This window comes from Betta splendens, chromosome 5 (assembly GCF_900634795.4).
Source record: "Betta splendens chromosome 5, fBetSpl5.4, whole genome shotgun sequence".
NCBI lineage: Eukaryota > Metazoa > Chordata > Actinopteri > Anabantiformes > Osphronemidae > Betta > Betta splendens.
Genome location: NC_040885.2, coordinates 3,077,953 through 3,104,337, shown reverse-complemented (window position 1 = coordinate 3,104,337; position 26,385 = coordinate 3,077,953). Strand labels below are relative to the sequence as shown.

Here is a 26,385-nt window from a genome sequence, read left to right as displayed (position 1 = left end):
GTTCCTGCGCGCCTCCAGGGGGAGGTCGCGCCAGCCGCAGTTCCTGCGCGCCTCCAGGAGGAGGTCGCGCCAGCCGCAGTTCCTGCGCGCCTCCAGGAGGAGGTCGCGCCAGCCGCAGTTCCTGCGCGCCTCCAGGAGGAGGTCGCGCCAGCCGCAGTTCCTGCGCGCCTCCAGGAGGAGGTCGCGCCAGCCGCAGTTCCTGCGCGCCTCCAGGAGGAGGTCGCGATCGCTCCCGTCCCGGCTCCGGCCGCACCTGCATCGGTTCCTGGCGGCCCGGCTCCGGCCGCACCTGCATCGGTTCCTGTCTCCCCGGCTCCGGCCGCACCTGCATCGGTTCCTGTCTCTCGTCGCGGTGGTCCAAAGAGGACGCCGCTGGCCCCTGCCTCGTCCTTGCCCCGGCCGCCGGACGAGTGGCCTCGCCCTCGGCGCCTCCTGCTGCCCGGATGGCGCTGCCTCTTGCGGCGACGCCCGCCTCGACTCCTCAGCCCATCGGATCAGCGTCCGCCTGGAGAACGTTGCCATTCGGGGTGGCTCCCGGGGACATCGGTCCAGCCCAAGGGCACTAAGAGTGCCACCCTGGCTCAGCGGCTGCTGAGCAGGATCTCGCCACGCCGTCACCCTCCGTGACGGAATCTCTGAACTTCATGTCTTCCCTGGTCGTGGACTTTGTTGTGGACTCTTGTTTTGGCCCTCCCCCGGTCCTCCCTCCTCCCACCCTGCTCGTGTACCTTGAGGGGTAGGGATTCGGTCCCTCCGCCTGGGACCACCCTCCGCCCGCCCTGGTTTGGGGGGGGGGGCTTCCGTAGGCGCCGTGGAAGGCGCCATAGGGGGGGGGGTACTGTCATGATCTGTGTTTTTGTTCTTGTCATGATCTGTGTTTTTGTTCTAGTTGATTCCTTGTCTTATTTTGGTTCCAGGTTCCGTTTCCTGTTTTATTTTGGTAGTCCCCCGGTCTTTGTTTTGTGTTCTAGCTTCACTTCCGAGTCATGTCACGTCACAGCTGTTCTTGTTTCACCCGGTCGTTATCCTCACCTGCGCTGCATCAGTAATCACTCACCCGTGTATTTAGTCGCCTCCTGTTCCCGTAGTCACTTGCCAGATTGTCGTATTCGAGTCCCATGAGTGTTCGTGTTTCTTGTGAATCCCTGAGCTGAGCGTCCCTAGTTTCCGGAGTCCCCGTGTTTCATGTTTCCCGTGTTTTGTTCCTGTCTGCATCGTGTATCCTGCCCGACCCTGGATTATCTACTTACCGTGAGTTTTTGCCTGTTCCCTGTCTGTACTTTCGCCGAGCCTTTTCGTGTATGACCTGGACCGTCTGACCGTGCCTTTAAGAATAAACCTTCTGTTGATTATACTCTCGCCTCCGTGCTGTGCATGTGGGTTCGCCGCCTGCCCGAGTTCCTGACATTTAGCACAGTTTTCTTAAAAGTTGTCATGGTAACAAGAGCTTGTCTCTTCAAAAAGATTACTTACCCATGAACTGTTTACCCGAAGTGATGAACTTGGAACTTGTTAACTGAGCCGTGCAAAACGATAACGTGTTTGGGATCTGCCAAAGTGCAGCACCATCAGAACCTGGTGTGACTGGTTCTTGGTTTATGACCTGTGACTGAAAAAATTCCAGCAATAAAATTGCCCACATTTATGTGAATCGGCGTCACCCAAGGCACTTTATTAGTCCCCTTAATTATTTCCAGATGCATGTTGACAGGTGATTTATTATGAACCACACACTGCAAAAAAAAAAACTCTCAAACAACACACAACACTGAAAACAGATGAGAAGGGACTAAACAAATTCTGTGGTTATATCTGTACTAAACAAAAATCTTTTACAGTATATTCTAATAGGTTAGTTGATGAAACAGCTCTCAGTGGTTACAGGTTACGGGTCTGCTCATCAGGTTTGAAGGCACAGTTGAGAGGACAGGACAGGAGAGGCTGAACCACACGGCTCTCTCAGCCAAACTAGCAGCCACCACAGCACCACAGATGGTGCGCTCCGCGATCGTGGCAATGATCAGGGGATCTCTACTCCTGATTAACACACCTACTGAACACAATGTGCACAACAACATCTGTTCCAGGTCTGGCTGCACCATGCCTACAGTAGTGTAGTTACTTCACAAACAAATGAAAGTTAACATCAATGTTTCAAGCAAATAAAAATTAAAACAGCACTTCATTTAAATTCTTTAAATATGGAAATAATAAGACCCTCCACAAAAGCAGACTGGCCTTTACACTGTTTTCTCCTGTAGACAAGTTCAAATGAAGCGTCCACTTAGAACTCAATTTAATCATGTTCACCCCCAAAATCAATAAGCTATTTCCCCCAGGTCACTTTTAGCAATAGAAAAGGCCTCTACTCCACAGCTATTTAGAGTGTGTACACAGCTGACACTGAATACAGAGGCAAACATAAGCTTGAAAATGAATTCATTAGATAAATGCAGTGTCTCGCAGTGAAATGCGTAGGCATGGTAACCAGGCTTGGCTCTGCTTTGAGGTACACACACAACCTTCCAAATGGTTGGAGGGATCTGCATGCACATGCACTGGCAGAGACACACACCAACGCATACGCACGGGTCTGATCACTAACGTGCATGCACTAGTCTGAATCAAATCCCCTTGGCTCAGTTGTAATAATAATGGAGAGGTCCTCCAGGCAGGATGCTAAATCAGAAGATCATCTCCATCAGCGGCAGCCCACCTGCCAGGGAGAAAGACACCTCTGAAGGCACGAGTAATGCGCACTGGCACACTAGTAATGCAACAAGCAGGATTAATTATTTCCTGAAAACAGGCTTTTTTCCACCTGTCGTCATATCACAAGGGGGAGTCAGGGCAGACAATTCGGTTGCACGCCCACTCATAATAGGCAGTGAGGATATAATAGCCTTTTAAGGAGCGTCCTGCTGGCTGCCTCTTCACACATATATTCTGGGGTCAGATCTTTAGGGGCAGCGAGGCGAGGCAGCCTGTCGCAGTACACAATTAATCCTGCAGTGGAAAATGTCGGTGGGATCAGTCTCACATGGACGCGCAGCAAGAGACGAGTAGACAGACCAATGTTGGGTATGAATTAAACCTGTGAGCATGTGGAGGAGGGCAAGGCCTTGTGTGTGTGTGTGTGTGTGTGTGTGTGTGTGTGTGTGTGTGTGTGTGTGTGTGTGTGTGTGTGTGTGTGTGTGTGTGTGTGTGTGTGCGAGTGTGTGTGTGTGACATTTCCGGCAGTAGACAGGTTGAACAAGCTACTGTACCTCAAGGCCATGCACTGAGCATAAACCTGGACAGGTCTGCAGCGCCTTAGTATGTGTAGGTTGACTATTGAGTAGATCTTGTTTTGCACAATGCCGATATAAATCTGAAACGTGGCAATAAAGGCATGGGAAACATTATTTCATTACAACAAAATGATTAGAAAGAGAGGGAAAAAAACATCTAAGGGAATGTAAATACCAAGAAAAAACTTGGCAGCAAGTTAAAAACTAAGGATGAAAAAGAAGTCCCGGGGTCCAGACAAAAATTGCATTCAAAAATGCCCCTAAAAGAAATTAGGTGCTCAAAGAACAACTGAGAATATTATCGCTAAAGACTTGCAAATGGACCTGATGAAAGCAGAAATGAAGGCCTCAATAAGAAATATTAAATGGACACATGAGATACCTCAAAAGGTTAGGAGTCAGTTTTACAGAGCGATAAAAAATAAACATCAGGATCAGCTTCATGTCTGGCAAAAGGCCTGTTACAAGAATAACCAACCAAGGATTAAGTGGGATACATCCTTTTGTGGAGGTGATTTGTTGCTCTGGACCCATTACAAGCGTCAGGGATGATCAGGTCATTTTAACAATAATCAAGTCACATTTCTGTGAACTTTTTAAGAAAGGAAAAAAATGGGTTAAATAATGCCCTTTTGGGGATTTGATTTTTTTGTGGTACTAAAACTATAACATTACTTTCAAATCCCTTAAGATAGATCCTTACATTTTTAGCTAATGAAGTTGTGTTTTTTTCCCAAGTTTTATTCACATCCCTAGCATTGTGCAGTGTATTTTCTTTGAGTCTATACACGTAGTCATGGGAACTCCCAAGTCCTATCATACTCAGAACCTCTCTTGGTAGCCAATTAGCCCACTACAGGTGCTAATGTCCTCAGGCAACAACAACAGGAACTGTATTACAATGCAAAAATCCCTTCTGGCTTTACTTGATGGATTGTGATAATCAACATCTAGTTATAGCTATTGTGTTGCGAATGTTCCAGGAGAGTTTTGGGAGTCAGGGTACAAGTGGCTTATAAAACTTCAAATCAATATGAATTATTCACTGTATCTTTCGAGAAGCCAAAAAATTTGACATTTGGGTTAAGCTGTTAAAGCAGTACTGCGGACTCATTAGGTCAAATATTGAACAGGTAATCAGAAAAAAATAGTTTTCATCACCTGAAACAAAATCAGATTTAGCTTTAATCGCCAAGTTTGCACAGGACAACAAAGGAATGGTCTGACTCCGTCTTTGTTCCCTCTTGTGACAAAGACGATTATTTACAATTTTAATTATATTTATTTACCAAAAAAACAGACAAATAAAGAATATAAACTGCAGCTCACTATATCACATTTGTTGTTATTGCACATTTATGTTTGTGTCTGTGAAGAGTCATTGTGTTGTGTGACCGGTAGAGTTCAGCTCAGACACTGCCTGGGGGAAGAAACTGACTCTGTGTCCGGTGGTTCTGGTGGCTATGGCTCTGTGACGCCCGCCAGAGGGGAGGAGTTAAACAGTTTGTGTGCAGGGTGTGTGGGGTCAGCAGTGATGCCCATGATGGCAGTGTAGAACATGGTCAGCAGCTCCTGGGGCAGGTTGAACTTCCTGAGCTGTCTCAGGAAGTACAACCTCTGCTGGGCCTTTTTGTGGACAGTGTCTTTGTCGGGGGACCACTTTACTGTAGGTCCTGTGAGATTGTGGACCCTAGGAAGCTGAATGAGTCCATGGTAGACACTGTGTTATTGTGGATGTTGAGGGGGAGGGGGGGTGCAGTCGTTTCTTCCTAAAGTCCACCGTCATCTCCACAGCCTTGAGCGTGTTGAGCTCCAGCTGGTTCTGACTGCACTACTGGACCAGCTGCTCCACCTCCTGTTTGTATGCAGACTCATCACCGTCCTGGAAGAGCCCAATGACGGTCATGTAGTCTGCATACTTCAGGAGTTTCACAGACGGGTCGTGCAGTCGTTAGTGTACAGGGAGAAGAGCATTGGGGGAGAGGACGCAGTTTATGTACATCAATAATACAGCTAAATGATTTAGTACAAATCATAAAACAAGGCCAAACGACAATACATCTGCATTGAAAGTGTACCCGAGACCAAACCCTTTATGACAGATAAGCAATAAAACAAAGAGCTTCCAGTTCTCAGTGTTTCTAACAGACGTTGCCACTTGAAAGAATTATTTGAACGAATGGAACAAGTGCTTGCTTTACACTAAAACACAAGGCACACCCATAAAGTTATCTTTTCATAACTTGAAAGGACACATGGGGCATTAAAAAATCTACTACTGAAAGAGGCTTTTGGAGTTCGTGCCTTTGTGTGGCTAACATCAAACGCCCAGCCTGAAGACAGAATAACGCTTTGTTTTCTCTGTGTGGGTGGAGGTCGGCTGTTTGCTGTACTAAAAGTCACGTGAAGCAGAGTGGTGTCTGCTATTTTGTGTAACTTTAAATGAATATACAGTAACTCCCACAGTCACAGATTCAGTTCAACAGCTGTTGTGCTGCTGCACTGATCATCACACAGATTTGTGTTCTGATGCTTCAAATAAAACAAAGAGAATAAAGCATAAAAGTGCATCAGAATCTTTTTAGTCTGAAAAACAGAAACATTGGAATGACTTTTGCTATTGGTTTTTCACTATCATTATATTTTCTACACTTTATATCAGTCTAGAGCTTCACTTTGTCAAACAGGTCATCATTCTTTTAATCATGCTAGATGCTCAACCTACTGTATGCAACACTTTTTGAATGTACATTTAGCCAATGTTACAGTACGTGCGTGAGCAGGGTTTAGCAGATGGCATTTTAGAGCTAATGGCAGTAAAAAGCTTTACATATCAAATGAGTTAACTCAGGTCTCAAGAGGTATATTGTGGTTGGAGCAATAAAGACACCGGAGCTATGTTCCCAATCTAAACCAGCACCAGCTACTACATTGGTTGTTATGATGCGCTCTAAGGGACACAATCTAATAGGTCTGCTTATGTAATGGAACATGCAGCAGGATATTGAGTGAAGAAAATGGACATAAAAATCAGTAGCAATAGATAAGCTACTGTATAGACTTAGTATTGGAAAAAAGTTTAATAATACAGTTTTTATTGATCGCTTTAATGCAGCCATCCAATGAAACTCCACATTTTCTTAACAGTTAACACACAGGCCTAAACAACTGCTCCAATGTCAAAATTACATGTTTGCTAAGGGCTCTAACTCTAACTCTAAAAACATTTGAAATATGCAGCAAAAATGAATTTTGCCTTCAAACAATACAACCTTAAAGAAAGTACATGAACATGTCCAATCAGTCATAACACAGTTGACAGCAAAATACAAACCACCAATCTCAGTGTGAATCTATCTTCATTGATCGTCATTCGAGCCTGTTGCTATTTGTTGTCTTTGTAGTTTATGTCACATTTACCTTTTATGCAAAGAATTGGATCCAGATGAAGAAATGCTTTGATTTATTAAAACCATGACCAAACTGCGACTGAAAGCTGAAATTACAGAAAATGCAGTCCCTTTTGGAGGATCAGACATGGCCACTGTTTATACTCTCTGCTTTAGACCTCCTCCATCCATGCTGGTAAAGACCAACACAGACCTGGTACCTTTTTACAGACTACAGACTCATAGCGAATTGAGGATTTTTGTGGAAAAGTGTCAAACAGGTGCTATGGTGAGTTCATACTGGTCTTACTGTTTTCTAATAGTTAGGAGCAGAAGGTTTCTCTTTGGTCACTAAAGCTAAAACAATGGAATTTGGATTGATTGAATGATGTCAGTGTTAGCTGTTTTCCAAAGGGAAGAGAAAATGTGTCAATCCATTGAGAATGAGTTTACACATTTGCTGCATGTGTCTGATGATCTGCTCTAATAGTGATTATAAAGACTGAGTGGAACCTATTTTCTTGAAACAGGCCATATCGATCAATAAAAACTGTAATGTAGGCTACTTTCACCCCCTGAGCTATACACTATAGAGTTGATTAGTGGTTTAGGAAACATTCCAGTAACAGGCTGGCTAACCGGGATTTAGATATGCAGCCTCCCAGTATTGTATGTACTGTACAGTATGTGGCAACCGGATATTCAGGTTAACCAATGACCTCAATGTCATTATTTCTTTGACATGAATAGTTTAAAATCTGCTTCACTAGTGTGATAGTGATCTTATAAACATAGTCCCACAGGAAAAAAAAAGAGATTGTGTAACAAAACATCAAAGCACAGAGGTAACTAAGATGATGGTCATTGAAAAAAAGGTTTAATAACCAAAGACGATTCTAAACATCAACCTCTACTGTAGCTAAAAGATCCAATATAACATATGTACAGTACATATGATAACATACAGTATGTACTGTACACGTGGGTGATGTGAAACAGCCTCATGGCCTCTGTAACTATAATACAGTATCTAGGCAGCACAGCTCAGTACAAAGCCTCCAGCCTCCAACATGTGAGCATTTAACTCAGCAAAGTCTGAATACGTATATGCGCAAAGGAACAAATAAACAATGACACAGATCACTTGTTAATATGGCATTACTAGAACTTAAACCTTTTACCTCCTTTCTCTAACACACTAACTGTAAGTGTGGTGATTCAGGGATTTACTGTTTATTACCGAGATAGCTTAATATAGAAAACAGGGTTCACCTGGAATTGTCCTGTTCTCACCAATAAAATGGTTTATGTTTTGTGTTTCTTTCTTGTCTTGTCAGTCAGCTTTTTTAGCACGACACACACCATTCACTCCAATGTAATCCTAACCCTAACCCCATTAGAAAATTCATAGCATTTCTGGTTGTTTTTTTTTTGTTTCTCTGTTTTACTACTGTACAGTATGTCATCCAGTGTTAGTCTTGTAAACAAATCTGTTTGTTCTGTACCATTAAATAACATATTGAAAATGGACTTAACGGTTTGCTGTATTTTCTTATCTCCTGGTCAATACAGCATTTAACCTGTTCCAGCAGTAGCTTGACCAGAATGTCACTTAATGCTTCTGAGCAGCTGACCTATTTGTGACTGTCAACACACAGATAAAAAGTAAGTACTTTCCCAAGCGATCAGTAATGCCTGTCTGTCTTTTACTTGTTTGCTTGCAAACATCTGCAGTAGAGACGCTAGCGTCATTGTTTACACAAAGGGGCACACTGATACTTAAGTTCAATGCAACTCAATCAATGGAATGCCCAGTGGTTTTAATGACAGCTGTTCTTTTATTTATTGCTAATATTCTAATATAAATAGTCCATAGACTCTACAGTAACCACATGGTACTGTACCAGTAAGATTTTTACAGATTCTCGGCTCGAATGTCACAGCTGAGGTTAGCTCCAGACAAAGGTTTCTGTGACCACATTCACAGTGAAGAAAGAAAGAAAGCTCGATGTTGAGATGAAATAACATGCTCACATGCTTCTTCCACATGGAAATAAAGGACTAGATGCTCCGTTCCCCAGGAAACCAGCAACCTTGTTGTCATATTCCTCATGTTCTCTAATGTGCCTGGCTTTTCAGGCTGTCCCCAGCCACAACCACTATTAGGAGGGACTATGCCATGTCGTGACATGGGAACCCTTATAAACGTGTTAAGAGCCGGAGGCATTAGCATTTTGGACGCTACTGAATGGAGGCATTTGTTCCTTTTCCTGTGCCTCCCTGAAAGACTCTATTAAAGGGAGTTTTAGGAATTGCTCTGTTTTGGACATAGTGAAGTTGGGACAGCAGGGACACAACATCCGACAGTACATTATACTATGAAATGTTTGTTTTTTTATCCTCACCTTTTTATAATTTTCTTAATACAGACAGCCCATTTTTTTATTCATTCCTTTTTAGATATATTTTCACAAAGTTCCTAAACCATTTTTGTGGTAACAGCCTGAAAGTCTGAATCATGGAAAACATTGATATGTACTGTATGCTATAAATCGTTTGTCCTAGTAACTTAGTGTTCAAGGTGGATTTAGGTGTCAGTGAAAGCAGATTATGCTTCATTGCTTGTGCTTGAACAAAGAGAACAGACTACACTACTTTGTAGAGAATAGTAAATTCCACCTTAAGTTACACATAAGTTGGCACTTTTTTACACTTACTTATTTCTATCCTGCCTACACATTTAATGTGTCACAAAGATAGGAGTGTTACTCACACCTTGTTCTTGTTGCTCTTCAGGAAGCAAAATTAAAAAGTTTTCTCTTATCTCTGACTTTGTCTCGTGCTGTAAACACAGCAGGATCCTTGGACATTCTACTATATCCTTTCCGCTGTCTGACACCCAAGCTTTCATCTCTAAAACACTGACAATTTATGTGGAACAAATGGAGTGACGAAATCAGCCATAATGCATATTCTACCTGATAATGAATAATGGTCGAGTTCAATGCATCTTAGCAACATGTGCACACACCTCATAGTAGGCGGCTTTGATTATCTTTCACCATTTGTCTTCAGTGCCCAAATGCTCAGCCGCTAATCCAGAAAGCTTTAGAAAAACGGAATGAATTGAAATGCAAGTGAACTACATACAGTGGCTCTAACGCACAGTGGTAAAACCATATCAATATATTGAGTTTTTGAGCTGCTTTGTTATTTCCTTAGCTTGTTCATTAGGCAGATACAATATTGTATACAAGAGTGTTGCAATGATTTACAATCTTGGCAAAAAAACAATAATTAAGTTTGTCAGTAAAAAAACATGTAAAAGTTAGTGAAAAAAGGCAAAAAATGCTACTGCTGACAATTTTTAACAGCACTGGCCTCAGAGGTCCAATTTTGGTCAACTGGCGACCAAAAGAGCAGCAACAGTGAGCTCCAGTTCCAGATTGATTCGATGCAATATGAGTATTGATTAGATAGGGACAGAGGACAGACCCTGAACTATTCATCAACAATGACACCCTACTTGCCAGAATCACATTTTAATGGATAGATCTGAATTCAAAATGTGAATTAAACTCCATGTTAAGATAAATTCAGACATTAGTGATGTAGTATATATTAGGAGCATATTGTCAAAACATACAGTAATTGAGCCAATTTGTAAAATGAACATTTAGGCTGGTTGTACAGTACTGTAGCTAAAACCTAGGAAAGGGCTCATAGACTGTGCCATTGACATTTGACCATGACAGGCTTTTCATGTAATTGGAAAATGATGACCATGTAAATGTTTTTTTTTTTTTTTAATGAAGAAACAAACTTGATGAATGCCCCTTGTCAAGATACTTTATTGATTTTTAAATATTCCATTTAACACCTTCTTGGTGATAAATCTTCATTTCAACACAGGTATACACATATGTGCAACCCCACTGTATCTGTTAAAGTAGTTTCCATTAAAAATGTTCATATCTTTATTTAAACTCATATATATAATTAAGGGTTTAAGGACAACACATCTACAGCCCATCAATTTCACAGGTCCCATCCCCCCAGTTTTACACTGCCAGCAATGTGTCTCTCCTCCCCACTGCCCTTCTTCACAGTGTTGAAATGAATAAACAGCAACATCCTTTCCAGCATTTAAAGGAAGATAAACAAGGACAAACTTTCCAATTAGCCTACTTTGTTAATTGGAGGGTGGCTGAAGTGGACGCTGCCGCTAACGTCTCTCACTGCTTTCAAGCCAAAACAGGAGCATTGAATTAATTCATGTGTTCACACCCTGAAGTCTCACATGAGACCTGTGAATGTGCCGAGGCAGCAGAACAGGGACGGCCATTAGTGTCCACAGCATTGCAGCTCTAATGATGATGGCTGTAGACTTGCTGTGCTCTGCATTCTGGATGGTCAGACTGGGAGAGGACTGCTTGCTGCTTTAGACACACCTTTGTTGCAGTAAAGCATGTACAGCTTTGATCGGGGCAACCCCTGCCCTCTCTCCTGGTGCTGTTTTGTTTAAATTTTGAACATTTGTTCATAAGAAAATATAAATTGCTCATATTCAAACTGTAATGCCAGAATAGAATGGAAAAATGTATTGTCCAGTACAGTACATTATATTGAGCCTGTTTGATGTCATTTTCCAGGGGAAAGGCTTAAAATAACTCAAATCAGTTGTGGTATATATACTGTGTATATACCTCAAACTAAACTTGTTTAGTAACGTTAAATGTAACATTAAGTAAAATGGGAGACACTAAAAAACAAATCTATGTGTATTGGATAAAAAATAAACATCTGGAACCTCTGTACAATTGTTGCGCTGTATTAGCCAATAAGCAGCTACAGTATGTTGGGTCGTTTATCATGTTTCTCATATGACCTTGTTTATTTGAGTCTGCCCTGTGTTGGCTGTATTAAAAACCATAGGTTACAGACAAGTAACATTAAATAAAAATGTAATAATCAATAGTGTATTTACATTCTTTATTCAGCTTGGCATGCATTACTTTGGTTACTGTAGATAAACCATTTGGGGGCTAAGTGGTTAGTGAGGATTGCATTATGCTGGTTGGTTTTAAAATCGTTCAAACATATTGCTTCATTTCATCCTCATTTTGGCCAAATGCTGTGCCTAACATCATCGGTAATATACGTAAACACCCATAAATTAGGCAACTCAAAGCAAGAGCCTCCGGCCTGGGAGCTATCACACTCACCTGACACTGACAGAGGAGCTGAGCTACAGTACACCAGCAGCCCCACACCCCCTTTCCGCCTCCTTTTTAAAGAAAGCAAGCAAGGAAATTAGAGCAATGTAGACTAATGCATCAACACTGGGTGTTGGTACTGCATGTGGGGGGTTTAGAGACCTCACTGGCTCGTGTTGTGTGGAGTGTGTTCAGTGTTGGCTTTGTAATGAAATATTCTGATTTTATTGCATCCCCATTTACCAGGATGCTCCTCCAGCTACATACGATATAAATCAGCACACAGGCAGTGCCCACACTGTTGATGAACATTCATGACATATTCATTGTGTTCCCATCTCTCTAAGCCAATCACTAATAATTATTATTAGGAGGCTTCAAAACTGGTATTTTTATCTCCCGATTCTGTTCCTCTTAATTCTTAATTCTTCCAATCACAGCTGTTTTACCATCTGCGTTGAGCTGCCATGTGGAGAAATTCCAACACCATGTAAATATGTACAATATATGGATTAATATTTTTTAGCAACTCATTAACTAATTAAAAGTACTGATGAATGTGATCTGTGCAGATTTAAGCTCTTTTACACATGTATCACAAATGCTATGTGTAATGTAATGATTGGTTGGCTTCTCTGTACTGTAACGCTCATTAAGTGTAAACTTCACGAGTCTAACTGAACCATAAGGTCCTCAGAGACAGGCTCGACAAAAATGACTAAAGAAGACTTGTTTCCATCATTATTTGAATAGTTCTTAACACTCACTGGTTATGTAGAAAATAGGGGGCAGGATGCCATTTACTTCATGACTAGGATTGCTGAGCCACACACAAAGAGGAGCAGTCCAGGCTTGAAAACAAGGCTTGTGTGAATAAGAAGACGAGTATCCAGTGTTGCAAAATCTGCCTGAATGTATTCTGAGAGCTAGCAACTATATCCATGCTCCCTGGAAGGAATGTGGCCTGTGCTATTATGAACAGAGGAGGATTCTGTCAGTGAACTGGCCTTTATACAAAAGCACAATACACAAGGTTAATAGCAGTGCATCTGGCACACTTCAAACTTCAGCTAAAATCTCATTGCACCGTAGGTGGTGTGGAAATAAAGGAGCTCAAGTATTAAAGAGGTCCCGGTGTATTAGTGGCATTCGACATGGAACAACAGAAGAAAATGTGGCTGTAAACCTTCTACAACTCTTGCTGCAAATGTGCATCTGCTCTTAGCTGGGGGTTATGGGCCAAATGTATCACCAGCAGGTGAGTTACACAACAGGCACACACGGCACCGGCTAAAACAAGAAGACAAACGGCTCCCTGGGGAAATCAGACCTGTAGGTGAGTTTCAAAAAGGTATCACGGCCTCCGCAGCAGCCACATATTTGGGTGCAAACTGTGGCTCAGCTGGGGCAAGAGGCTGTTAGAAAGAGATTACTGAAGTGTAAGATGATTTGAAAACACAGGCGGCATGCATTTGTTATCTTACAGCGAGTGGACGCTGCACGTGAACCCATCAGCTGTCAGCAGACTGACAGACCACAAAGCTAATGGTGTCAATTATCCTCACCTTCTGAGGTGATCTCTGAGCATCCTGTGTCAAACTGTCATCCCATGAGCCAACGGTTCCTAATTACCATGACCCCTGCAGCGCCTTGACTGAGTAATTGTTATTTTTTAGAGCAAATAAGTCAAGGAGGCAGCTTTGGCACATTAAATGCGAAGACCCTACACACTTGTCTGGTAGCATAACACTGAAGGATGGGATATTGGTGCTGTAAACCATCTTGAATGGGTAAAACAGGGTGAACTCTAGCCTCTGTTGAACCACCTTTTAATACCAAACCAACCTGAATCAAAACATACAGCAGATAACTAGAAAATGATTTAGTGGCCTGGTCAACTAGTTTAATATAACAGGATTTTGCATGGTACAGTACATAGTCACACACACACACACACACACATATGCACATATCACTAGGTTAGCTTGATTGTTTGATTTGAAATACCATCAAATATTCATTTCATCCATTATACTGTATACATAATAGCGGTAGGACAACTCAGGTGTTTTCACTGTTTTAAGAAGGAAGTAAAATGGCTAAAAACAGAATACTTAATAAAAGGAAATAATAACTAGGAAAAATATTTTAATATTGAATTTTCTCTCCAGTATGAGTATTTTTTTTCTTTTTCTTTACTACTGTAATTATTTTTGGAGAACGTGCATGACTAGGTAGAATTTATTTTGCAGCTTTGAGGGAGAATTTGTGAGAGACAAGTGGCTTTCAGCCACTCCTGTGTGTGAAACAATGTTAGACCTCTGTTATCATACTTGTAGCGGATGCTGAAGAATTAGCGGCAAAGCTTTCCACGGATTGCTGTCCCTATCAAGAAAATGAATCGCAGAAGCATGAACTCAATTTAAATGCAAATAGCTGCCTTTTAGATCCAACTGCCTACAATAGTCAATGTCAAGGACTTTTAGTGATGAAGGTGAGTCATAGAAAAAGATGGTGGTGACTGGAAAACACAGCAGACTGCCTCTGGCTGGTGACAGGAAAGCAGATGAGTCAGCAGAAAGACAGCAAAGATGCAAACATCTGCTGAAAACAAAAAGACAAGTCTGCCTTGTACAGTCACACACAAGCTGGGATCCCGGGGTAGAATTTCAGAGATCATCTCAGTTTTCTGTTGCTCTAAGCCATCACTTGAAACCTTTTCAATTTTTCAAATTGACAAAGCATTCAGAATGAAATGAGGCACAGGTCTCTCTTTGTCTTAAAGGGTTGATTGAGATTACAAATTCAATGTCGGACAAATACAGACCCTGTTTTAGCTTGAAACAACCCTAAATTTGTCCTGAAATGGATCGGACCTAACCAGACCAAGTCAAGACCTTTAGGATTCTTCATTGATCAATGTGAGCCAACAAGCTAAAAGAACTGGGCTGCAACAGATAGAACTAGCACTTGTTAATTATAAATAATGACAGAACAATGTCATTATGTATTTCTTGTTCCTGTTACTTTTATACAGTTCTTGTGTTTTCTCAGCCCTGGAATGAAGACAACAACCCTGCAGCTGTATTTTTGAAAACCAGCAAATAATGATATTCTAAAATAGCTTGTAGGAAAAGCAATAGATACACTGTAAACATTGTAATACTTACTATTATAGGGCAAAATGGCTTAGGACAAAAAACATCAAAGGAATGATGTAATCCACCAAGCTTATTATTTCCCTGAAGTATCAAGCCCTTGCATCGCTTTGTTTATAAGATGTTTTCACATTTTCTAATCTCTAATTATGGTGGATGCTACACTGGTTGGCATTTTATAATGAGGCCTCCACTCACACTTAGCCTTACGTTAGCAGTTGTGTTCGGGGAAGCCTGCATTATACTGATTACCTAATGTAATTACACAGTATTTAGCCCTTCCACTGCCCTTTGTGCGTCACAGCAAACGTGAGCAAAATGCTTGGATGTCCGGTAATGAAACACTAAGCCATTTTGTTTAACTTTTCATATCATAAAAAAGTGAGCCAACCATGTACAACACAAACATATTACAAGGTGAAATTATAAGGCTATACAAGCAAACTTTGCTCTGTTTCCGCTTCAAAGAATCTGAATCAAATATGTCTGTCAAATATGAAGGTCAAATATGTCTGCAGTTCTTAGTGGCTTACGTTTCAAATTAGAGTGTGGCCCCTCCAAGCTGATGAGTTCATTTGGATTTGTCCCAGATTGGCAAAATTCAACTCAACATTTGCTGTGTCTGGGGGTGAGTACATTATGAAATAACCATGCTGAGTTCTAAATGAAAGAGCCTTAAGGTAAACAAAACATCTACTTCTTACTCAGGCCGTATGTTAGTCCACTTATCAAATTGAGCGCTCAGCCTCTTTGTTTTGTGATTCTAATCATGCTTGATCTGCTCTCTAATCTGCCATTTGGGGAATAGTCCTATCCCGTTCTCGACTTTGGGCCTCACTAAGCCAGTAAACAGGCTCTTACTATGCTGAGCAGACACCGTGCTTGCATGTTCACACCACATCAACATACTATACATGGAGCTGCACTGGCTCAGGGCTCCCAGCAGTCCACTTATGACACCCAGCAGAGCCAACATGGTGTAATGAAGTCCCAGGGGATGCCTCCAGACACACAACATTGCTGCCCTCGTAGAAGCCCATGTCACACAGGCACATATTACTCATCTACTTCTTGTCAGACTGAGAGACGACTTAAGGGAGATTTCATGCACACATATGCGTGCAGATGATTAAACCCATTGATTTTCATCTACCCCCAAGATATAAACACATCACTTTGATCTTCAAACCTTTAATTTTTTTTTATGTCCAAATACCTGCACATTAACCTGCCTGAGCTGCACACGCTAGCAGTTGTTAGCTTAGTTCACTACCATAGCTACCATGTTAACACCAAAGATAAAATAGTAAAGTAGAAATAGCGCAATCCACTCCTGCCCTGGTTCGTCCTTGGTGCCCTCTGCCTGTCATGTGTGTCCTACCTCATCCTTGGTGCCCTTCACTCCTGTGTCCCTAGGGTCCCCTTGTAACCTTAACCACACAGCCACACACAATACTCTTCACGGGACAAAAAGCCAGCAATACTGCACTCTTTTGTTCCATTCTCTACATTTGTCACTTTTATTCTTATGGTCTTTGTTCCCCTTACCCCTGTATGCATGAGTTAACCCAAATTGAAATGGAAATCATCCCCACATCACAGAGGCTCTGGAGCAATAACTTCTTACTCTTTGAGGCATAGTTGTCATGTTTGTAGTTCCTTGGAGAATCTTACGCTTGCGCTGCCCTTTTCAGAGTGTTTTAACATAAACAGTGAATTTAGAGGATGCTTATGTTGCGATTCAAAAGCCGTGTGATAAATCTAAGCAGGCATCCAAAAATTGGAACAATACGATTGGAAAATAAGTTTGAAGCTGACAGCTACGCACAACGGGATTAGGATTCCTCTCATAAAACATTCCCTCATTGCTAGTGTTTATTGGTTATGGTTTTCATATTAACATCATAAAGGATGCTTAATTAAACATAGCAATTACAATTCTGCCGCCACAAGGCATAAACACAGTATATGTTGCACTCAGCCCAAAACGAGGTGGAAAATTCCCTTGAACAAACAAGCCGGGAGGTAAAGATGATAATACAACAAGTGGAAGTTGTCTAGAAATGCTGTTACACAGACATAACAATAACAGACATTATTATTTTTTCCTCTGAATGATGACACGATAAGACATTATTAAAGCAAAAACCTGGCAGAAAAAAAACTATATATATATATAAAAAATAACAGGCTAAGCTATACCTCTGAGGCAGGTACATACTGTAGCTAAGGCTGCTGCTCCTCCGTTCCCACCTGCTGGGAAATGAAACAGTGAACATGAGATAACATTGACCTGACTGCGGTTTTGTCCTTCAGTATAAACTTTAGTGATTAATCGTCTCTGCATCGCCTACAACCATTGATCATGTTGCCCCATGTGGCACAAGATGATGCAGTGGCTTATTTAATAAGAAATAAACCCTTATTTTTCTGATCATCACCTCTTATCTCTGCACCCTCCCCCCAGCCAGCATCAGAGGCAACATGGAGAAAATTATTTCCACTCTCCCCTCTGAATTCCTTGAAGGTATGATAAAAAAAAATGCTCATTGGTAGCGAGCAGACGAAAATATGAATATTTCATGTAACCAAACACATTTCCAGAACATCCTGGCTGGAATGTGCCTTTCTGGCTGTCACCGGTGACAAACATGAAAGAGGAGGGTTCAGGTACGCCGGCGCTGCAGCACCCTCGACTGCCTGCAGCACAGGGAGGATGAATCTTCACTGTAATTGTTTGTACCGCTGGAGCCTGAGCTGAACCTCAATTAGAGCGCGGTTACTTGCTAAGCGCCGCACCTTCCCACCACGTCTGACAACCAACGCTGGACAAACACTCTTTCTGTCTCCAAGCTGCACTTACACCAACACTTGTTCACAGCTAATAGACATCTCTGGTTCTGTCTAACAGAGGCGATCACAGACAGAATGCATTACATAAAACAGCTTTTAAATCAAATATGGAAAGTGCTGGTTCCACCCCTCCCTGGCTCAGCTTACACCCACCAACTGTATCACTGAGGCTGCATCTTGTTCATACATCTTTCAGCCTGAGCTGTTAACAACCAGGTGTACAGGCCTCAGCAGCAAAGAAAGGGCTCTCTGTTGTCTCTGTTTTCCCTTTTTGCTCTCGACCCATTCTTCTTCCTCATCCCCCACTTTACACAAAACAATAAACTGAGTATGTGTCAGTGCAAACATGTTTGTTCCAAGGCAAACATGTTTGAACAGGTAAAGACAAAAATCACTGTCTCCCTCTGTACTGCACGAATTCAATGTGCTTCCAGCCTCAGAAAGGCTTTGTTAAAATGATACAAAAGGATAGAAATAACACAGCGAGGTGTAAGCGCAGGTGTTTCTATTACTTCTTTGTTATTTTCAGTCTGAACACAGTGGAGACGGCCAAATACCGCGCTGTGGGAAGTCTCGGTCAGTTACGTATGAAGGGAGTCCGTCTGCAGCTACAAAGGATGTTCTGTGTCTTGGATTTTATAATCAAACTAATGAAAAAGGTCCATGAAATGCATCAGGTTGAAGCTGCATATTAAGTGGCAAGAGGCCTGGCTGACACGGAGCGGCCGGGCGATGGGCGACACTTTTGCTTGTCCAATTACTGGCTCCCGCTCAAATTGTTTGGTGAGAAGCATTCGACCTACTTCTGGACACAAAGCAACACTGCCCTGAATGCAGAGTGGTTAGGGACCATGTGTGATGACAAGTGCCATTAGTGGCTGTTGTCTTTGGCCTAGAAATTAAATCCAGACAACTCACCTGATGTGGGATATATTTGGCTATAAACGTGGTACGTGGAACGTGGAAGAACCCACAGAACGTTCTTCACTTCATGTTCAAAGCATAACATCTACACAGTAAAAAATAAATTAGAGAGCATGCTGATCTTTGCATTGAACATTAAGCAGCAGTGTCAATGGGAGACCAGAACTACTATAAGATTTCTTTTTAGTTTAAAAAAGCACAGACTCTCAATATAGGGCAAAGCTTGAAAGGGTTTTCAATAATACAAGACAGGCAACAACAGGAATACAAATATTAAATTATGGGTAAACTGTAACGCGTCTCTGTTTCCTGGGACTCCCTCAAAGAAATCTAATGAGAAGCTACACAACGTTTTAATCTGCTTTCACACCACATGTGCAATGCATTTGCATAGCTGGTGAATATTAATTTTTCAGAGAATCATTCCATCCACGTGAGATGAAGCTGGTCTACACATGCAACAATCTCAATCACACCTCTATCCATTACACATCATGGCCTCACCAGTCTTCTGATTAAAATGTCACGATAATGTGATTTTAATCGCACCCATTAATGTGCAATCATTCTGATCTGGGGTCTCGCGTGGTTAAGGCTCATGCAAAAGTGACACATGCGACCGAAAGCAAGGTTAAGGAAGAGGATGTGGAAGCTTAGTATTTTCATTCCTGCAAACAACATTGTTCAGAATTTGAAAAACAGGTATCAGAAAGTCCTGTAGTGTCTTGTTTTGGTTAAATAAAACATTTCATAGAATCCCAAGGCTGTTTCTTCCAAAAATAACAGAAATTGTACAGAAATAAATTTGCTGAATATGCATAGTATGATTCTTCTACAGTAGTTCAACCATCAGCGAGGGTCCCAGTTGTGCATTTCACCTGTGGCTGTCACAGCACGTTTCAAATCAAATATGAATTTGTTGCAAATAAACAACTGAGATCATATCATTAACCACCCTGGATGACAAGCTACAGTATGGTTCAGTTCTGTACCTCATGCAAAGCAGCCGCAGCAGGCGGAGGTCATCTATGTGTATAATACTGTATGTATATAAGTACGGTCTCCAGGCTTCACTTATATAAATCATACACAAACAAATCATATGCATACAACTTAAATACATTAAAGCTTCATGACACTATGTTCTCACCAAGTGGCTCTGCAGGTGGGCTTCAGGTTCACCTCCAACTCCCATTGACTACCCAGTAAGTCTAGTTCATATTCCATTCATGAAAAACTGAAGCAGTCCTAAATCTGTGTCCCTGCACTGAATCGCATGCCTTCTAAGCCTCGCTGCTTCATTTTCAACCACCTGTCAGTACAGTACGTGTCCTCACAGGTGCCTAAGAGCTCCGTCATCAAAGCCATGCAGCTTTAATTTCTACCGCTGCAACACTTTCCAGGCGTGCAGAATGAAACGTTATTTTTTCAGACGTTATAAATAAAACAGATACGTGTGAAGCTCACCTTCAGGTCCTACTCATGTTGTGGCAGCCTTTCCGAAAGTTGAATTCTCTCCACCGCTGGAAGAAGAGTGAGGATTAACTGTTAATGTGACGCCGCTTTGCCTCGCACTCAGCCTGAACCGGAGCACACTCCTCCCCCCTCGGATGCTACTACCCCCCCCCCTCCCTTCCTCCGCCGCTACTCGCCTCTGTAAAAAAAAGTAATAGCGTTTTCTTCCTCCTCCTCCACTAACACAGACTCAAAGAAAAGAAGGGACCCTATCGCAGTCAATAGGTTTAACAAAACCCCATGGCAACGCAAAAGAAAAAAAAAAACCGTGCGCAACTTCTTCGTGCTGTGAACGGGTTAAAGCGTCCCCAGCCCCCCAAACGGTGACAGCGGCATTATTCCCAGGAATGAGCAGGTTTTACTGGTAGGGGAGGCTTAGCGGACACTGGGCAACAAATTACTGCTGCTACTGATGCTGCTCAGAGAGGGATGAGAGGAAACTACGTTTAGATTCGGTGGTTCAGTAGATTGACGGAGGGATGCTATTGTTTTTCTTTACTTAGTGGGAAATACTTAAATACACTCTTAATAGTTTTTACTTCGTAAAGTAAAGCACCGCCAAGGCTCGTAATCGGTACATTAGAGCTGACCACAGATTTTACTCCGTGCCTTGCTCAAAGAGCTCCTAAATAATGCATTTACCCTAATAATCAGTCTTATTGTGATACTGCTGAGCTCACCCTATTAAAAATAGTTTCCTGAAACAGTGTCCTGTCATGTATGTAGGTATTTTATTTGCTTAACTTGGTGCTTCTTGTTGAGGGGTAGAGTCAGAGCCCCCTAAAAATTCTGATTACCAAGCACTGGTGCCTACTTGATCATTACTTTAGGATTAAAACTCATTTCAAGCCTTTAGCATTTTAATAACTGGTGGAATTCAAGGAGATTACATTAATCATTATATAATGTAATACTATATGCAAATTATTACAAACAAAAATACAATGTATTTTATAGACAGACAGAGAGATAGATAGATCATTTATCAACCCAGATTCACACCTTTCAGCAGCATAACGAACACAAATAAAAGGAAAAAATATAGAAAAACACAGATAATAATAAAGCACTAAGATAACCATAAAAATATTCTTAACAGTTGATGCAATAGAGTGCACAGTGCAATTGTTCATGTTGTAAAATGCATTGCTAAGGTGTAAGTACCACTGTACTGTACAAGTGTAAATGTGCTTGGACATTAGCATTGGCTAAACCACCCCGAGTGAAATTAAAAAGCTGAAGGACCTTCTATATCTGTCTGTGGAGCAGCTCAGTGACCGCAGTCTGTTGCTGAAGATGCTCTTCTGGCTGGCAATTATGTTGTGCAGTGGATGCAGAGGATTGTCCATTATTGACTAAAGTCTGTTCAGTGTGCATCGCTCCACCACAGAAGTTAGGCTGTCCAACTCTGTGCCAATGACAGAGCCTGCCTTCCTGAACAGCTGATCCAGTTGCGAGGAGTCTTCTTCTTGATGCTGCCTGCCCAGCAGACCACAGTGCAGAAGAGGACGCTTTCCACAACAGACTAGTAGAACATCTGAGGTATCTTTTTGCAGATACAGAAGGATGCCAGACTTCTTAGGAAGTACTGTATAGGTGGTTTTGTCCTTTTTTACACAGTGTCTGTAATAGTCATCTAGTACAGTTTCTCATCCAGCTGAACCCACAGGTATTTATATGACTTGACCACCTCCACATGGTCACCGTTGATCGACATGGGGTCCAGTTAAGGTTTTCCAATAAAGTATGATTTTCATTGTATTCTTAAGTTATGCAATTTAATGGCATAATTGAACTGAAACACTTTGCATTAAATGTAACTTTTTACCTGGTATTTATGTGATGAAATTAAATGGAAAAATTACATGTAATTAAATTACATAAAGTCCACGTTTTAGGCCTGATTATTTTTTTGAGAGTAGTAACACATGTTGGCTCAACCCCATCTCTGTCAGTTTGCCTCTGAGGAGCAGTGGTTGGATGGTATTAAAGGCACGGGAGAAATCCAAAAATGTAATTCTCACAGCCCCGTTGCTCCTGTCCTGATGGGAGAGGAATAGGTATAGGATTTAAATAATGGCATCCTCCCACACCCATTTTCTCCTGATATGCGAACTGCAGTGGGTCAAGTGCATGGCAGTCCCGTGGCCTGATGTGGTGTAGTGGCACCCTCTCTATCGTCTTCATTATATGCAACATCAGGGCAACTGGTCCAAAGTCGGTCAGCTCTCCAGAGCTTGGTATCTTCGGGACTGGGATGATACAGGATATTTTGCATAAAATGGGGACCTTCTTCTTTTCCAGGCCAAGGTTGAAGGTGTGCTTTAGAGGATCTCCCAAGTCCAGTGAGCAGGCCTTTAGCAGGTGTGAGGATTCTCAACCTGGACCAGCTGCTACAGAGAGGTGTAAATGAGCTGGGGTGGTTGAATCTATTGAAGAAATCATTTAGCTGATCTGCTTTCTCCACATCACGTTCAGAAATTCTTCTCTTTGAGCTGCATCCAGTGATTGTTTTACGCCATTCCACACCTCCTTCATGCTGTTGTTCTGCAGCTTCTGCTACAGCTTCTTCTTGGACTTTGCTGCCCAAGCGGACTATTATCCCTAAAGGCCTTCTTCTGTTTAAGATGACTCTTGAGATCATTTGTGATCCACAGCTTATTGTTTGTGTAGCAGCACACTGTTCTTACTTGAACAACAGTGTCCATACAGAAGTTTATGTATTCAGTAGTGCAGTCAACAGCCTCCTGGAGGTCTCCCCCCCTGTGCCCCACGCAGTGCTTTCCAGTCTGTAGAACTGAAGCAGTCTCTCAGAGTATGTTAGCACTACAAACAAGCATATTTCGTTTCGGTGTATACAGTAGATGCACCATGTATCGGTATTCCACCATGACTCATCATTCTGTTGTACAGTGTTCTAACGTGTCTTTCAACAAGTTGCTGAACCCTATAGTGCCATCATGGTGACATACTGTAAATACAAACATTCATAAATCAGGCTAAAACACATTTCAAGCCCCACTGATTGAATTGCATCAGGTGACCATGACCATATCAGCAGTGGTTGAGCCTTTCATCCCAGTGCAGGATCATGTAGTGCAGACTGATATTATCTGTAGGAACACCTCTGACAGTTCACCATCATTAAGAACTTGCGTCAGAGGACTGAGGAGTAAAGGTCGGCTAGAAATCAATTCTCCAATAACCTCAGACCCACAGACAGAAACCAAGTCGATTTCCAGGCTGAAAATGACGGGATGGGAAGAGTCTCTGACCACTGCCACTGTGTAGGAGCTGATATCCTGCTAACTGTGATTGAGTGGGTTAGTTGTCCTTGTTTTCATATACAAAAACTGACTTGGACACAGAAGATTTAATAACAGACCATGTAGTATATTGTTATACACATGGTCTCGTTTCCTGATGCTTCACACTTGTTCAGTATCTTTTTTTTTTCGTAAACATGTTTAAAACAAGTTTTAAATTAAAATAGGTAACAGACTTCTTGCAATCACCAACAAACTGTACAACAGGGTACTGTGTTAAAGGGCTCATATCATGCAAAATCTACTTTTTAGACATTTTGGAGCGTTCCTATGACTCTATGGGTCACATATACACACACTGAGCACGGTAGAAATGCATTTCCTGCTTTTTTCACATTTTGAAAACGTAAATTTTCTCACCCAATGAAAACAGACCACGACCTACTCTGAGGCCGTGTCCCAGTTGTCGTCACCTTGGTCGGAAGTTCTCCCTGCAAATCCTGAACCACCACCCCCACAATGATCCCGAACCAAAACTGGACTTCCGCCATTTCCCCCCTCTCACTCACCGTGAACAGACCAGCACGGCAGCGCCCAAGTCCTCCCATAGAAATAGTTCGGTTCTTGGGTGTTCTAACCAACACCAAAGTCTATTCACTTTAACAAGGGATCAACAAGTGAGGATTTGTGGGTCACTTTTATTTTTAACGGACCGGTGCCAGAAACACTGCCTCAGCATTTATACTTACTCACTGAAGTAAGTACATGCTTGATATTTATAATGTTTTAAAATGTTAGTTTGTCCGTTTAAATGTAGTAACCTATGTGTGGGGCAAGTTACTAGCTAGCTATGCTAACGGCTACAGCCAGTCGACCGAGCCTTTGTCCCCTTCAAATGTGCTCATGTGGGCTCCTGCAGCCACACCTGTGTGGAGAAAAGCTAATGTTTATCGTATTGGCATCGAGCGACCACAGCCAGGGAGTGGTGGGTCTAGCTCGCTGTAGTAAGTACGTGCTTGATACTTACTATGTTTGTTGGTCTGTTTAAAATGTGTAACCCACATGTGAGACAAGCTAATGCTATCGGCATCGAGCGGCTACAGGCAGGGAGCGGTGGGTCTAGCCTCTGTCCTTTTTCTGTAATCGCATACACCTGCGGGGAACAGCTGATCGTTATCGCCCTTCCAGCGGCGACAAGCAGGAAGCGGTGGATCTAGCTCGCTGTAGTAAGTTTGTGCTTGATACTTGTGATATCTAAATATGTTAGTTATGTCTGTTTAAAATGCAGTAACCCACATGTGAGACAAGCTAATCGCTAGCGTCGCTAACGGCTACAGTGAGTCAACCGAGCCTTTGTCCCTTTCAAATGTGCTACTCTGAGTTGGTGCAATCACACACCTGTGTGGGGAACAGCTAATAGCGATGGGCCTTCGATCGGCGACAGGCAGGAAACGGTGGATCGAGCTTTTGTCCTGTTGACGTGCTGCCGCTCCTGTTTGTGTGTTGCGTTAGCCGTTAGCATGCCTTTAGGCCTTTGCACTTTAGAGCTACAGCTGGTCGATCGCTACAAAAAGAACCTGCAGATGAACGCGGTTATGTTTGTTATTACCCCGTCCTGTGTCACAGCCTAAATCAACTTGTGATTTGGGGTTATGTCATTGTTCTATCAAATTCTAACATGATTAGTTGGAATGATTACTGTGTTGTGTTGCAAGCTTAGTTGCTAATTAGACACATCTCTACAATAACTGCTGCTTATCTGGTCAGTAACCTATAGCTTGTACCATAGCCATTATATTTGTAGGACCAATACAATTTACAGTAAATGTAACAGTCTTTTCTATACTGTAGGAGGGCAAATCCCAGTTACCTACATGCAAGGAGGCTGTCAAACAGAGAAATCACTGCAGACTGTTGGTACACAGGCATCTGCTGCCCAGCTCAGGAGTGAAGGTATGTAAGTTTGTATGTACCAACAGTAAGATAGGCAATAGAAGATTTTAATTGGTATATACTGTTTAGATTTTATATTTGAATTGTAACAACTGTTTATCTGTTGTTTTAGCACAGACAGGCCTGTCCTCTTGTTTGATTTAATTTTTTTTTCTGGTATTGTGTGTTCTTACATTAGAGAAGGTTTTGACCTACATAATAATGAACATTTCACTAATCTACAATTCTGATTGCAGTACCTTTTTGTTTTGATGAGGTGATGGTGAGGACAGCCACAGCTTCCATCTGGTAGAGGACTGTTTCCGCTCAGTCTTCCAAATAGTGATGAGAACAAGGATCACCACATCTCCCTGTTTACCCTACTTTCATGCATTTCGTCTGCAGGGCCCTGCAAAAGCTTCTGACCTCAAACCCCCAGACTTCTTAATTAACTCAGTAACCTATACATTGCACATTGGAGTGTGAAGGTAACAGTTTGTTCTAGCTTTGGAGTAGTGGTGCATTTTTTTGGTTTACAATAAAGTTGGCTTTAACTATTATGTATTTCACTGAACTCTGTTTCTGAAGGGAAAACACTTTTATTCAGGAAATCATGGTATTGAAATGACATGTTTTTCTCTTTCTAATATGGTAAGCTATAAAGTTGAAGCGGCAATAAATAAAAAGCATATAAATTATATATAAATAAAAAATAAAAAAATTCTTTGAGTATTGCACTCACAAAAAACACATTTTTACTCAAATGGTAAAGGAGTTATTCCACAGGTGGTTTACATCCATCATACAATAAGTGTTTTAGTGTTTTATCCATCAGGAAACTC

General features: G+C 41.9%; 1 protein-coding gene and 1 long non-coding RNA gene across 10 annotated transcripts in view; one reads left to right on the top strand and one right to left on the bottom strand.

The window, feature by feature from the left end:
- The window catches only part of chl1b (cell adhesion molecule L1-like b), a 62,535-nt gene extending 42,082 nt beyond the window's left edge, over positions 1–20,453 (bottom strand). For 5 of the 8 annotated variants that reach the window (XM_029150605.3, XM_055508969.1, XM_055508968.1 and 2 more), the window contains exon 1: positions 20,298–20,453. The gene's annotated coding sequence lies outside the window, so the exon portion shown is untranslated. Of the gene's footprint in view, positions 1–8,713; positions 8,856–19,980; positions 19,999–20,297 lie in introns of those variants that run through there. The other 3 variants (XM_029150612.3, XM_055508964.1, XM_055508963.1) reach the window with 3 other exon arrangements.
- A 3,347-nt stretch (positions 20,454–23,800) lies between these two features.
- On the top strand, positions 23,801–26,103 carry LOC129604177 (uncharacterized). Of its 2 annotated transcripts, XR_008694851.1 has the most exons (3): positions 23,892–24,837; positions 25,463–25,852; positions 25,949–26,103. It is a non-coding gene; the product is annotated as an uncharacterized LOC129604177 (long non-coding RNA). The 2 variants fall into 2 exon arrangements; XR_008694850.1 differs by having other exon boundaries at positions 23,801–25,852.
- The last annotated feature ends 282 nt before the right edge of the window (positions 26,104–26,385 follow it).